Below are 15278 nucleotides of genomic sequence, written 5' to 3' on the forward strand. Positions count from 1 at the left end.
CCCTGCAGTCCCATCCACATAAATACTCCTCTCGAGGCTCTTGTGTAAGCACATACAGGTGCAGCCATAGAGGGCCTAGCTTTGCGTTGGCAGGAAACAGGTGTCGGGCTATTGATAGCGTCCTGATGAGGGCTGGGGGAGGGGGGGTGAAGAAATACAGGGTATGAAAATCAGGTGGGTTGTTGTGCAGTCCCCGGGTACAGAGTCGACTAATTGTTACCAACGTTTGAGTCTATTTCGGTGGCGTGGTGCCAGATGGTTGTGGTTTACAGGGAAAAGAAAGGGAAGGTACTTGGTGTTTATAACAGGTTGTTGATTCCTGATGAAAAGCGACCTCAGGGACCCTTTAACACCTGGCTCAGAGAGACGGGAAATTATTAACAGAATGTAAATGTGTGTAGAGACGGTAGTAGGTGTGTTTTCATGCTTTATGAACACAGTTTCAATGTGCAAATATCAGTTTGGTCCAAGTGAGACTTCCAGGAAAATTATGTTTTGCTGTTTTTTGTGGTTCAAACTGTTAAAGTGGTTTCTTATCCTGTGTTACAAAGACGTGAGGGGAGCATATGAAGGACGACGAGGACACTATCGGAGTATAAAGGAGAGTTAAAGATGGACAAAATGCAAGATTCATTTCCTCTTAATAAAGGCATAAAAAGAAGATTTTAAGGCACATAATTTGAACATTAAATGCACCAAATCAGAGCAAAACTAGGGATTGAACTCACATCTTTATGAAGATGATGTGACGTAAACAAACACTGAGTTATAGCAAAGCTTTCTTCACAGAGAGACAGTTTTTACATCCTTGTTTCAAGCATCACACTTTATGAAATAATGGATCTAATAAATACTTAAGAGACCGCCTGATATCGCTGCACAAAACTGTCATTAACTAAAAGGTTAAATGTAGATACTTAGTTGAATTACCAGCAAGATAGCAGAGGGAGCCTTGCAGGATTTATTTCAACAAGTTAACTCAGCACAAAGATCTGAAACTTTGTAAAACTTCTGTCACATCCCTTTCCCCCCACACAGTCCGTGCATTGTCCTCAGCAAAGTTCACTCTCAGGTGCAGCCTCACATTCCTGCACACTAACCTCAGCACAGCGCCTCCAGTGGTGGGAAAACGCAGCAGAGGGGGAAAAAAACAAACAGAGCCGACATGAAATCGATGCCTAAAACACCTTAATCTTCCAATTAAAGCTCCTCAGCGGCTGCGGTGAGATGGTAACTGTGATAAGTGCAGGTTGGAGTGAGGCGAGGAGGAGCAGGAGGGAGGAAAGAGGAGGAGGAGGTGGAGGAGGTGAAACCTACACAGGTACGTCTGTCACGGGTAATTACCTTCTCAGCGCCCTCGGCTCTCCAAGCTGCCAGTCGTGTGTCTGTCAGAGAGATCAGCTTACCTCTTGTCTGGGAGTGTGTGTGTGTGTTGTGTGTGTGTGTGTGTGTGTGTGTGTGCTGGGAGAAAGTGTGTGTCTGATGGAGATAAAATGAGCGTGTAAGTCTGGCAACAAGGAGGTAATTTGTGCAAGTGTGTGAGGGAATGAGGAGTGTGCATACAGGTGTGCTGAGTGTTTGCACAAATGAGTGTGTGTGCAAAGGAAAGCTGTTTGCATATATGTGTGTGTGTGTGTGTGTGTGTGTGTGTGTGTGTGTTGGTGTGTGTGTGCAGGATTACAGAATGTGCATCTGCAATAGAAGAAGGAGTGTGTGAGATGCAGAGAAAAAAAAAAAGAAAGTGTGTGAGAAATCCAGAGAGCACATTTGTGTGTTCCTCAAAGTGTCAGCGTGAAAATGCAATAAGTAAGACAGCATGTACCTGGAGAGGGAAGTGTGTACGAGTGAAAGGAGGTGTGTGCCTTACTCAAACACACACACACACCTTTTCAACCCCACAAAGCGGCCATTGAGAAGCGGAAAGGTAGCGGGCCGATGGGAGGGATTGTTGTGCAAACAGGCGAACACAAAGGAGGTGTGTGTGTGTTAAGAGGCGGCGGGCAGGTAATAGAGCAGACATAATGGGAGCTAAGTACCTGTAATCCTTGGAGATATCACTCCAGACAAGAGGGGACTCTGGGTAATTCCCTCCGGTTGGTGTAATTGGTCCCTCGCCAGGTTGGAGTGTGTGTTGTGTGTGTGCGTGTGTTTGGGGGGGTTGTAGGGTGTTTGGGGCGGAGTATCAGGTGTATGAGGGCGTCAGCTGCTCTGAGTGCCTTCTATTGATCCAGGAGAGGGACTGTGTGCAAGTGTGTGTGTGTGCGTGTGTTTCTGACCCAAATTCAGTTGGAAGCATCTGGCAGAGAAAAAAAGGCTCCTACCTGATTCACCAGCGGACGAGGACGAGGAGGCAGGTGCATGAGGGGTGGATGGAGGATCATGATGAGGATGATGATCACCGCTCAGGACCTGCCAACAACACAAAGTACAAGATGAGTGTTATAGCTGCAGTTACATATTGATTACTGCATCTGATAACAGCTGATGTTCTTTTATGATAACTTCATTTTTTATTCTGCAAAACATCACAATTTTGGATTCACAGATTCACACGTAGATATTATCAATTTCAATTCAGCTTATAGTTATTGTTCAGGTGCTACTCAGCATCACTTCACATGCATTATGATGTTAAGAAACACTGACTGCTTTGTTAAAGTCACCTAAAGGCAAACCAACATGCTTCATCTGCAAAATTCTGCAAAAACCTGCAGGAAGGGACGTAAAGTGTGTAAAAAAGCGATCTGATTCTGGACTGAAATGCTCCTTTCCTACCCCCTCATGCCAGTGAAGCTACGGTGGCCTTTAAGGACATGCACGATGGATATGATCCTCCATTTGTCAAGTTTCTACCCTCAAACATGTCGATAAATACAAATTATTTTGTGCACAACAACTACTCTCTTCTTCTTCCCAGTGTATTTCATGCAGCCACTCACTATGCATCTAATTGCAGCACTATACAATAATGCACAGTACATGAGCATGCAGTATGATATAATAAATATGCTCCTACATGGTGTGGTACTGTGCAATGTGATTTATAATAATAATAATAATCCGCTGCAGGATAGCATGCAGGAATGATATGGAGGTTACATTACAACAGCATGCTAATTGATATGCTCAGATATCATGCTCCTCCTGCTGTCTGCTGGGTTTGATTGACAGCTGAAGACACAGAAACACAAATTTAATTATTAGAGATATTTTAAAAATCTGGTGTAAAAGCAGAGACGTCTTTTTTTCTGTCTTTGAAGAAACATGTGTCCCTGGGAGCTGCTGAAGCATGAGTCAATGTCAATGAGAGTACATGATTAAATTAAGGATATGTGAAGAAATGTGTGTCTAATGCTTACACATGCATGCATTCCTAGCACATGTGCATGTGTGTGTGAGCCTGTGTGTGTGTGTGTGTGTGTGTGTGTGTCCCATTTCTTCTGGATATCTGCTAATTGTGCATTTCATTTCTGCTCAAGTGACTCTTTTAAGGCAAAACAGATACTGAGAGTTTGAGCGCCAAGAGCGACGGCGAGAAGCGAGGACGAGGAGAAGAAGAAGACAGAGGGAGGGAGAAAAAAAAGCAGAGATAAGAAACAGGAAAGACAGCTGCTCTTTTCCCTCTCATTTCATCCAGTTATTGGTTAACTCGGTGGAAAGAAAGTAAATGTTCAAGGGATTTCAGGTCGGCCCCTGCCTCCGCCAAGGTAGACGTGCACTCCACTTGAGGTCTAATTCAACTCTTGTGTAGTATTGATCGAGGCGGCGGCCACAAGGGAGCCCGCCGGTCTTTCCCCCGGACCAAGGTAGACAACGGTGAGAGAAAAACGTGTTGTAAATGCCTCCCTCCCTCTTCCACTCCCCTGTTGATATGAAGCTGCTGCTTTTTTTCTTCTTCTTCTTCTTCCCACTTTTGAGTGTTTTTTTCTCCCTTCAGATTTCGCCGCAGAGTGATGGAACACCTTTGGAAAACCGCCGCAGGGACCGCCGCGCTCACCGCTCAGTTGTGTAATTTGAAGAAGAACAAGAGGACAGTTTGTTCGGGTGTTTGTGGGAAGCTTGTGTGTCTTCTGACATGCATCTATGTAAAGCAACAGAGTGTGTGTGTGCCTTGTTTTCAGCTCTGTGTTTGCTGAGGGGGCTGAGAGCTGATTCAGCTCCACTCGGACGGGGGGGGGATGAGAGGTCGAGGGGAGGTGGATGGACGGATGCAGAGAGGTGGACTGGGGGCGGGATGCAGGAAGGGGCTGAGGGGTCCTGGAAGAAGCAGTACCTGCGATGAGAAAAATATGGATTCCTGTCGGCAAGACAAATTGATCTCCAGTGTGTGGGAGGAGCAGAGAGGCTTGTGAGGGGAAATGTGCTGAGAGGGAGGGCAGGGAAAGAAGAAGAGAAGAAGAAGACAGGGCTGGACTTCAGGTTTCTGAGGGTGTGTGTTCAAGAAATACTCAGAACTAGTCCAACAGATACAGTAGGGAAGAAGGAAAGCAGATTCTGAAGTTTCTTGGCGTGGTCAGGGTCCAAGGGATGAGGTTTAAGAGTTTGCACGAGTAAGATTGAAAGAAAAGAATGATGCAAACTCTTTGAGTTGAGGTCTAACCATCCTTCATTCTAGCTGCCATATTTAGGGACGCTCTAAAGACACTTCTATCTCTTCTATCCAAACATGCACAAGTCATTTTTTTAAGGGAGCAAGAAAACAGCAGCCCATCAGCATCAAGATCCTCCTGATATCTGGAGTTTGCATCAGAAACAGTCTCTCTGTTAGCCTCTTACCTGCACTTGTCACTAGCTGTGCATCATGTGTGTGTGTGTATGCATGATTCATGCCCATGCATGTATGTGTTGGTGTGTGTGCCCCTGCTCCAAACACCTGTTACAACCCCCGACATATAAATACACACACAGCGGCGTGTAAACAGGAAGAGGGTTATGTGAGCAGAGATGCCAGCACTCTCCTCCGGGACACAGGTTTCTGTTTCTTCTGTTTCTGTCTCTTTGACTGATTATGACATTTTTAAAGAAGTTTAAGTCTTAATGAGATTAATCAGAGTTCGCTTTGACGTAGAAGAGATACAACTGCTGTTAAAACATCGTCTAAAAACCAGGACATGACCAAAGGGATGAAACGTTTGCATCTCCACATGTTTTGATCTTTAAGAGATATTTAAAACCCCACTGCACACACACTCTCTCTCTCACACACACACACACACACACAGCCTCCTGACTGTTTCGTGTCCGTAAGCATCAGAAGCTTCATGCATAAACCATGTGACAGCAAAGGTAAATGTCACACAAACACATAAAAAAACCCATCCAAGCATTAAACAGGCCATCACTTCATCTCAGGACCCATAAATCAAGCGCACAGAATGTAGGAGACACATTTCAGGATCCGCTCGCACCATTGTTGTTCCTCAACGACCCGACTACTTTGAATGTTTTGCATCTGTTAAGGCGGCTGCTGAGGTTTGCCTGCGAGCGCCGGCGGGGTGACACCGTTATCGCCAGGCGCCGCAGATTGGCACCTGTCAGCACGCATTCAGGCCCCTGTGAGTAACACTGACAGACAGGTTGGCGCGCCGGACCTGAGGTAGCACCCCTGGGTCCCCTGGCCTCGCTCGGCGGGAGGGTGGAAGTGAGGTGAAGGGAGGAAAACAAACTGTTTTTGTTCTTTCACATGACAGAGACGTCTCTCCTCTCAGACAGCAGGCTTATATTTTTATCCTGACACGTTCACTTCCTGAAACAAGTCCTCACCATCTATCCTGAGGTGACCTGTGTTTACAAAACTCTGATCACCTGTCGTCTGATGAGTCTACGTTGAATCTGCTGCAGCCATCATCTGCAGAGTTCATGAAGTTTAACCTTCATTTGAAGAACTTCGGTGAGGTAGAAGACGTGGAAAAGAAGTCTGAACTGATGCAGACGTAGAGTGTTTTCCTCTTTCTTCATCATTAGAAGAATTAGAGGTTCTTTAAACTCAAGTCCTGCTCCTTTATTGTATTTATTTAGTCGGTGGTCAGGACGTCGGGGTCAAAGCGGCGAAATAAGCGCCTCCTTATTGAAGCAGACAAGAGCAATGATCGATGCCAATCGCGTAATCAGGCTTTATTTGAAGGGGGTCGTTGATTCTCAGTCCATCAAGGTTAAGAGTGCGGCACTTGTCACGGCGTGATTTATTATTGCCAGGAGCAGACGAACAACGTTGCATGCCAAAGGGGGGAGGAGGGGGGGAGGAGGGGAGGGAGCGTGGAGAGACCGAGCCCCGCCGTTTGTATTAATAAGTCCAGACGTTACGTGTGAGGCGCATTTTGGAAATTACCCTTGAAAAATTAGCGTGTCACGACCAATCGTCATCAAATGATTCAGGGGGCGTGGCCTGACGCTATTTAAATGGTGTTCATCATCACACGCACGGAGGGGGAGGGAACCAGTGGAGGGTTATTCACATGTCTTTAGGACTACAGAGTAATTCTGCCCTCGCTTTGTTTTTGACCATTCGAGTGTGTAAGAGCGTGTGTGTGTGTGTGTGTGCGTGTGTGTGTGTGTGGCAAAATTACTTCAAATGTGGAATGAGTCTCCTCTGATGAGAATTAACCCTTTGAGTGTTAAAGGAAGAGGCCTGCAGCGCATAATCAGTCATTGCTGATATATTTTACATCCTTTAATCTGTGCAGCCCAATTTAAAGGTTTTTAAGGAAGCTCATAAACTATAACTGAGAGCAGAATACAAACTATTAACACATAGAAAAATACACAAAACATAGATCTGTGATACTCTCATCTTTGACATCTTTAAAACTATAAGGTTATGCATGTTTTGTCCATCTTTTTTGTGCTATTCTTGGTTTTATGCTGCAATAACAATGTCCTGCAGCCGATCACACACGCCCCCTGCTGCCCTGGAGTTACAACTACAATTTACAGTCCATGCAAAACATGTAAACATGATTAAGACATGATTGAGCGGTGCAGGGAAAGACAAATTGCACATCTGATTTTGTAAAGAATGGCTCCATCTACCTGGAAGTTAAAAAAAAGCTACTGTCAGGGACTTTCTTAGGATTGTGACGCCTCCTGTGGACAATCTCTGAACTCTATGATTATGCAGTTTCCTGTTTGATTAAAAATCTTTAAACATTCTTCCATTTTAATCCATAAACAAAAACTCTCCCCTCAGACGTTAAATCCTGACGTACAGTGAGGTGTTACAGCCGTGATGCATCACACTTTAAGGTGTGCGTCTCTCTCCCATGATCTGAGAAGTGAAGCTCATTTAGCTGCAGCTTCATCATCCTCACTCTGAATGAAAGTGACGTCTGAAAGCTCCTCATGCAGGATGTAAATCTCTCACTTTGGCTGCTGCCATGACTGATGCCTATTTACAAACACAAGTGTGCGGGGACGCTCCGCCCGTCCGTGGGAACACAGCGGTATGTGGGAGACGAATGGAGCGGAAACTGCATTTTTCATCCCGTTCCCCTCTGTTTGTGCTCCCCTTACACACACTACACAACAGGGAACACATGTAATGCATCATGCCGTGATTTCTGACAGCGAGGTGGAGGTAATAACTTCAGGACGCCCCGCTTCCTTTCTCTCCCTCCACTCCCTCCTCTCTCCCTCCTCTCTCCCTCCATCCGCCAAACTCAGCGGCGAGACCCTCTTATGTCAGCCATCGATCTGGTGGCTGGAGACAACTCATTTCATCGCCGTGACACGCCATGATGGAGCGCCGCGCCCTCAACCCCTCGACTTATTCCCGGCCCTGCGCTCCAGCACGCCTCCGTCAGAGAGGCAGTGTGTTGGACGCTTGGCGAGTCTATTGATCTGCCACGGGTGGACAGCCAGAGAGGCGCTGACGCCATTCTCTTCTGGCAGTTTCTTCATTTCTGTGGCTCCGTCAGACGGGCTCGGCTCTCTGTCTCCATATTTCAGAGCCTGACACGCTTTCACGCCGCTTTCTCACATGTTACATTTTGATTCAGCTCCGAGTCTTTGACAGAAACCTGTATTAGTTTGATGTTGTTTGTTGCTTGATTCCTCATCTTGGGATAAATAAAGAACATCCATCCATCTATCTTTTTACTTTCTCAGCTTTGACATGTTCCTTTAGAGGAATGTTGCTTTCTGCACTTCAGACATCATCATGCAAGGATGCAGCTAGCTTCTCAACATTAGGAGCATGCATATCCTTCCTATTGTGGAGGATTCTGCCTTTAAAAGAAAGATTGTGCATGCAGATTTTGCAGAGTGTGCTCATGCTGGATTAATGCACAAAGCATCACTATTGTTTTTATAATTTGAGGATGGCTGATTGACCTTTGTGCATTTGTCAAGCTCTGAATTAGCTGCACAAAATGTCTGTTTTGTGCCTGTATGTATTGCTAACTCTTCTTTGTGCACTTAGCTTTGGAAAAAACATATTTGCACAGATGGCAATACAATACTTTTGGTCAAACATCTTGTATATAATTTTTAAAAGGTCCAATTTGTCAGTGCCTGCCTAGGACAAATCTCTAGTCCTTTAACGATTTCAAATTTGCAAAACAGAAGGAGTAAAATGTTGGATGCTTCCTTCATGTTCGACTTTCTGCAACGATGAAAAGAAAAACTGAAGGAAAGAGATTCTTTGAAAAGCAGAGAGGCCGTCTGAAGTCCACCTATAAGTCACTCGTCAGCAGCGTTAGCTCTCAGCTCTTATTCAGGCTTTAGTTCAGACAATGGCGGACGTTTCCCTGACGAGGCCATCAATTTGTTTTCTCCCTAAACTAAAGAAACTGAACCCAGAACAGGCGGACACAAACACCTAACCCAGATCTAATTAATGCCCCGCTCTGCCCATGCCTCCACGCTGGCAGAGTTAGCGCCCTGCCTCTGTCAGTTTGTTGTGTTTGGTGTTGCAGCCCCGAGGCGGTACAGGTCATCCTGATTTCTGCACAAGTGTTGAACCTAACACCTGACCCCGAGGCTTTACCGGGAAGATCCAAACCTGATGTGACACATGACTACAAACAGGCATAAACACCGACTCCCCCGCTCCTCTCCCGCCTCTGTTTCCCTGAATGTCTCAGCTGCATATTCATGGTGTCAGACGGAGAACACGTGGAAGGTAAAATAAAGAAATGAGGATCTGATTTTGTGCTAATTTTAATGTGTGTGCATGTGTTTGTGCGTTTGTGTGAGTCAGTGTTTGGATGTGTGTCTGTCTGTGTGTGAATGCGAGGCTCAAGTCGAGGGCAGTAATGCAAATTGTCCTGTCACTTCCTTTAATGCAGGATGGGTAGATGTGTGTGTGTGAGGTGAGAGAAGAGGAGAGGGGGAATCAGGCTGAATCTCCTCACACACACATGCACACACACATGCACACATTTCCTTGCTCGAACCTCGAGGCTAAGCAGAGCCTCAACCTGAACTTGGGAGTTCATTTTGTTTCTCTCGTCTGGAGCAAAAAGAAATCGCCTCTGGTTATTCCAGCATCTTTTTGTCTTCCTCCTCCTCCTCCCCTCCTGCCTGTTCACTTAATGTTTCAGTAAAACCTCTGGAATTACAGGCAGAAAGGTAATTCGCCAACGAGGAAAGCTTTATTTTCCGGCGCTCCCAATTGTTCTGACAGCCAACCTTGCTCGCGAGATCTTTCCTTTTGGCGTATGCGTTTCGTCGGTGTGTGTGCGAGGAAAGGCGTGCTAATAAATGAGACGAGGCAAAAGATGAAAATCAGGAAAATAAGAGCACAAAAAAGGTTACTGGATGAGCTCAGATATCTGCAGCACTGCGGGCAGCACAAGAACATATCTGCTGGATTTCCCAAAACGGTTCCACAATCCACCCCTCAATAATAAAAATAATAAAGCACTCTTCACATTCGAGTGTTTTTCCTCACAAAAAAAAGCTTAAAGACAGCCGCAAATTTAAATCATCCCTCCAAACCTCCATTACAGGTAGAAAAAAAAGCTGTTATCATGCTCTTTGTGGCTTCCAGTGCTCGGGCTACGTGTAAGAGCACGGCCTCTGAGTATTAGCAGAGGCGCTTTAAGAGAAAAAGTTCATTAAATACCTCGGGGATTAGCTGCCAGAGTTGGCCTGGCGTCTCGGCTGGCAACGGTTAAACCTTTTGCACCTGCTTCACCCTGAGCTGACATCCCACTGCTGCCTTTTCTTTCCTCTCTGTGTTTTTAAAAGCCCGGCTTTCAGAGGAAATCCAAAAGAAGAAGCCGCTACAATCTTCACCTGAATGGTAATGAAATCAGCCAATTTAGCCTGAAACATAAAGTTGGGGGGTGGAGGAGGATTGGGGAGGGATGGCACTGAAGCATGCTCTTAAAAGTGGACTAAGAGGAGAGCGGGAGCTGCACCGGAGCACGGTGGTGTGAGGGGAGGACGTTCCGGAGAGGTGGGCAAATCTGTAAGGCGCTGAAGCCGAGCGGGAGAGCTAGTCACCTCATCAGGCGTAGATTTTTACAGCCCCCGTTGCCCTAATCCTGACAAGCCGTCCGCCATTAGGGAGGCTGCACCTTCCTCCCCCTTGCTCCTCCTCCTCCTCTCTTACTGCTGAAGACTTCATACAACACATGAGAGGCCGTGAGCGCATTTATCTGATTAATTATGACGAATGTAAACGAGAGGAGGCCGAAGACGGGACCGAGAGGGACGCCGTGCGAAGAGGGTGATTGGAAACACACATATAGTGTTTCTGTTTGTTTTCTAAGTGGGATCCAAATCAATAATCCAACTCCAGGAGCCTTCAAAGGCAGCCAAAAGTAGCCAAGTGAAAATACTAGTTTGGGAAATCGAAGCACAGGAGCATTGGATTTGATCTGAAAACAAAAATATGACTCTGGAAGCCGAGACGAACACAAACACACAAACAATGCGGCGCAACAATCCATATTTGGGTTCAATTAATTGCTTAATGCCAATAATATTGCCATAATGTGATGCTAATTACAGGGTAATTATGTAAATGATGGTTAACTATGATGATCAACGCTCAAATTAGCATTCAAATCATCCCGGCGAAGGGCCCACCTCTCGTAATTGCATTAAAAGATGTACACAACTTTGAAATGCAAGCAGAAGAAGAAGCTGCAGAGGGTGTGTGCCCTCCTCCTCCCCCATACTCCAACACTACACACACACTAACACACACTCTCTCCTCCACCTCTGTACTTTTTTACAGGCAGAATCCACAGAAACATCTGTTAAGTAGGAGCAAATGTCAGCTAATTATTTCACCAAAGCATGTTTTTAATTGATCAACAGGGGAACAGCTGTAGAGCGGGTTCTCGCGTCACGGCGTTCGGCGAATGAAGACAGAGGCAGAGGGGGGTGAAGGAGGAGGAGGAGGAAGAGGAGGGGGGGTCTCTGAGACACGAGAGCACCAAACTCTCCACCCTCATCCTCCAAAGCGTTGAGAAAAGGTTTGACCCGCCGCTGTAATTACTCATTTCAGCTGAGCCGAAGTGCCAACCTGTGAACGATGCCCTGACAGAGTCGAGGGAGGAGCGCTCGTGTTAAATCTTCATCAAACAGATATTAACAGGTTCATATTAAACACACACAGCTCCTTTTTCACACACATTATGCTGTGAACAAAGGTCTGCTGCTCGTCAGATCAAATAGAATATTTCAGGGGAATGTTTCCCCTCATGAAAACCAATTAGTTCAAGTCAAACTGACAATCGGACAAGTTCAGGAGGAATATTATGAAACCTGGAGCTGCTTTACTTTGAGGTCTGAATGGATGATAGGTAAATGTTTATAGTCGCTCTTAAGGCCAGTTACAACTCTTGTTCTTGATGCTGACAGACTCAGATAGTTTCTGTAGGTGTACAACAGAGAATCCATACAGAGACAGATCATTTGTAGGAGTAAGATCCAATATTTGGAGTGAGAAAAAGCTCCAATGTTGGTTTCTGGCTCAACAGGTTCAGAGCAGCGAGCTCCGTCCCCCCCGACGCCGAAAACAAATAAATGAGAAAACCCTGTCGCAGCACCGGGAGGCCCTTCAGATAAAGGTGTTGACCGTGCGACATATGCTCTGTTACTCCCTGAGCTTTTATTCCTCCAACACACACACATACCCAGACTCCCGCGGCCACTTCCAGGTGAGTCTGTCTCATCTGTGAAAAACCCCTGACAGGTCCGGAGCGGGTGATCTGTTGTGAGCTGAGCTGTTTTTCAGAGGGCAAACACAGGGTTTGTTTTTTGCTGCTGCGATTTCTGTCACATCCAGGTAGGGGATCAGGGAGAGGTGACGGCCCGGAGAGACACTCAAATCTGGGTTAACCTCTGTACATGCTGTCCCTGCAGGGCGGCTGGGAACTGCTGAGTGCAGTGGAAGGAGTCTGTTGCATGTGTACCTACAACAGCTGGAAAATGCATCCTATAAAACTGTCATAGGACAAGTTTTTATGATGCATAGTGACGCAATCTAGCATGAATGCAATTCATTCATTATATGGCTGCAAATGCAAGCATCAGAGACTGGCTCAGATCCACCACAAGAGACTTTGCAGACTTTAAATGAAAGATAAACCTAGACCAGAGTCTGTGATGGTCCTGCATGACACCTGTTTGGAATTTCATCATTAAAATATTGAGATAAAAATATAATAACTAGATTTATTTGGGCTGTTTGAAGACAGGCTGCAAAAACAAACTATCAGCATCGAGTATGTCCAAGTCGTTGACAGAGAGTAACATCGAATATGGACTCTCTGTCCGTCGTTCAATGCTAGAAAAGGAGCGACGGTGTAGAAACAGCTGCCTGATGCAGTAGGAGAACATGATTTATAAGCCAGTTGGACCAAAACAGTGAGGAAGTGTGATGCATAATCAAAACAAGCAGCTGAAAGGAGCTCAAATGCAGATATGTGTCACTGTTTCTATCTTCTTGGATTTGTTTTGCAAAGATGGCTTCAAATTTATTGTGCAAAAGTTGTCAGAAGTCTTAAAGAGCTCTATTTACCTCGATATCAAATGCATGTCGTGCACAATAACAAATAAAGCCTTCACTACAGAGAAAACAAACTCAGACATATTTCTCCTTGAGCCTCCCGTGAGCACCTCCAAAGAAAGATGTTCAACTTGGCGGCCAACTTCTCCGCTCTCTTTTCCCCGCCAGGTGAAAAAGACGAGAGGAAGAAAAAGAAGGAAGATGAAGAGCGAGAGGAGGCGAGGAGGAGAGAGAAATCTTCCAACTGGCAGCAGTATGGACTGGGGGAAGCTCAAGCATGACTAAAAAGTACATTCAGTGCTAGTCAGTGAATTTTGCTCCCTATTTGTCACTGCCACCTTGGAGAGCAGTAAGCATTAATAATACATGGGAGCTGGGGGAATCTATTAGAGGCTACCCTTGCGGAGAGGAATCAGACGGAGGCTGGGCGCTGGAGCTGTGAGACGGGGCGAGAGTGAGGGTGCTCCAACTATGCCCCTCTTATTTATTGAAGAGATTTTGTGGAAGGGGGTGTTGGAGGTGTCAGGTGTGGTGCGTGTGATGCATCATTGGAGAGAGAAAAGAAGAGGAGGAAGAGAGAGTGCCGTGGTGAGAGGAACCTCAGGACACGGCTGTAATTGAGTTCATTGATCAAATAGAGAAGGAGGAGGGATGTTAGGGGGGAAAATAAAAAATACTGGACACGTTGTTACCTAACAGAGCGTTCAAGCAGCTCAGCAAACCCAGAGAAGTCTGCTCAGGTTGTTTAACCTGAGTATAACGGGTGATTCTAACCTCTGCACACTTATTTGAACCCATCACACCTGCATGGTTAGCACTGAAGTACGCTGAGCTTCCACCGTTAACTTCTTAAGGCCACGTGGATCAGTTCTCAGCTGAGTGTGAAGCAGCAAACCTTCAAGTCCAGGAGACAAACTAATCTCTGCAGGAGTCAGAAGCAAAACAGGAATCACTTCAACAGGACTGGATATGTGACACATTCCTATTCACAGTCAGCCGTGCTCGCTCCTGTGTTTCAAACTTGGCTGCCTTGAGGACCAGGTGCTGCAAAATACCCGAAACGGAGATGCAATCAATTTTAAGAAAGCTCCTCAAACCTCAATAATATCCTGAGATGCGTCATGTCTTCATGAGACAAAGGCACGACTACAAGGCGAGTGATAAGTCTGTATCGAAGTGTAATGTGCTCTGTTTTCTGCTGCCATATTTGAGCCTTCATTGCATTCAGAATATGTCACATTCAGAGCGTAAGAGAGATGTTTGCTCATGTGAAAGTGATTGAATCATCGTGCATTGTGCTACAAATGATAGTTTTGATAGCTAAAGCATTGGACAGAAAGAACTAGAAGTAGAAGGTAATGTTGGTTTCTCTGACACGTCTGCACGGCACAAAATAAAAAACATTTCAATCTAAAACTCACACCAGAGATCCTCCTGCTCCACACGGACTGTAACACGTTTTTTAAATCATTTGAGTCATTGTGTTAGGACATTTTTGTGAAACGCATAAAAGGAGACCCTGGTGTCTCTCCGTGCTGCCACACACTCTCACCCCCCCTCCTCTATTTTGGCCAGGTCTGAGCACTTTGTGGAGGTGGGAGGGTGCAAAAAAGACAGGAAAAAAAATGAAGCAGAAGAGGAGAAAAAAAGTGGACCATTTGTTGCTTCAGATGTGCTGCTAATCCTTTGATCGAACCTCTTATGCTCTTCAAACTTGCGACCGGGGCCAAGCTACTAATGAAATTCTGAGGCCGGCAGATAGGCCTCGAGCCGGAGCGTGACAGAGTCCATCTGGTGTGCTAAAGTCCCCCTCTGCTCTCAAACACACTGCTCTATAGAAGTCTATGGGAGCACTTTGAAGTGTTTAAGCTGCTGCACTGGGGCCAGATCCACTCTGCTCCTACCTGAAATGAGATTCCACTCTAACTAGGATTATTTTAATATTAATAAGTCATTAACCATAACATTCTGGTACGTTCTAATAAAACCACGAGCATTATGTTTAACTGCCAGCCTTTCCAACAGTCTCAACACTCGTTTTTTATCACGAGCCACCTGTTCAGAGTTGGAGGGAAACCTGCTGGACTGTTTTACAGCTCGAAGCAGGAGGGGGGCGCTGTTCTGTCAGAGCAGACACAGAAAGATCTTGGAGCTTGTTGTGAGAGCAGAAGGTGGAAGGAGTGAAAGACTTCCAACATGGCCACCTCATTAGGAATATTAATACAGTGAGAGAGACGCTGTTAGAGGAAATGTGCTGCAGAGACTCCTCTTCTTTAAAATATGGATCATTATAACATCTGATAAACCTAATTTA

General features: G+C 45.7%; 1 protein-coding gene across 1 annotated transcript in view; it reads right to left on the minus strand.

The window, feature by feature from the left end:
- The window catches only part of zeb2b (zinc finger E-box binding homeobox 2b), a 381554-nt gene that overhangs the window by 225249 nt on the left and 141027 nt on the right, over positions 1-15278 (minus strand). Inside the window, exon 10 of the mRNA XM_034677852.1 lies at positions 2322-2409. The gene's annotated coding sequence lies outside the window, so the exon portion shown is untranslated. The remainder of the gene's footprint in view (positions 1-2321; positions 2410-15278) is intronic.

Source organism: Notolabrus celidotus, chromosome 24 (assembly GCF_009762535.1).
Source record: "Notolabrus celidotus isolate fNotCel1 chromosome 24, fNotCel1.pri, whole genome shotgun sequence".
NCBI lineage: Eukaryota > Metazoa > Chordata > Actinopteri > Labriformes > Labridae > Notolabrus > Notolabrus celidotus.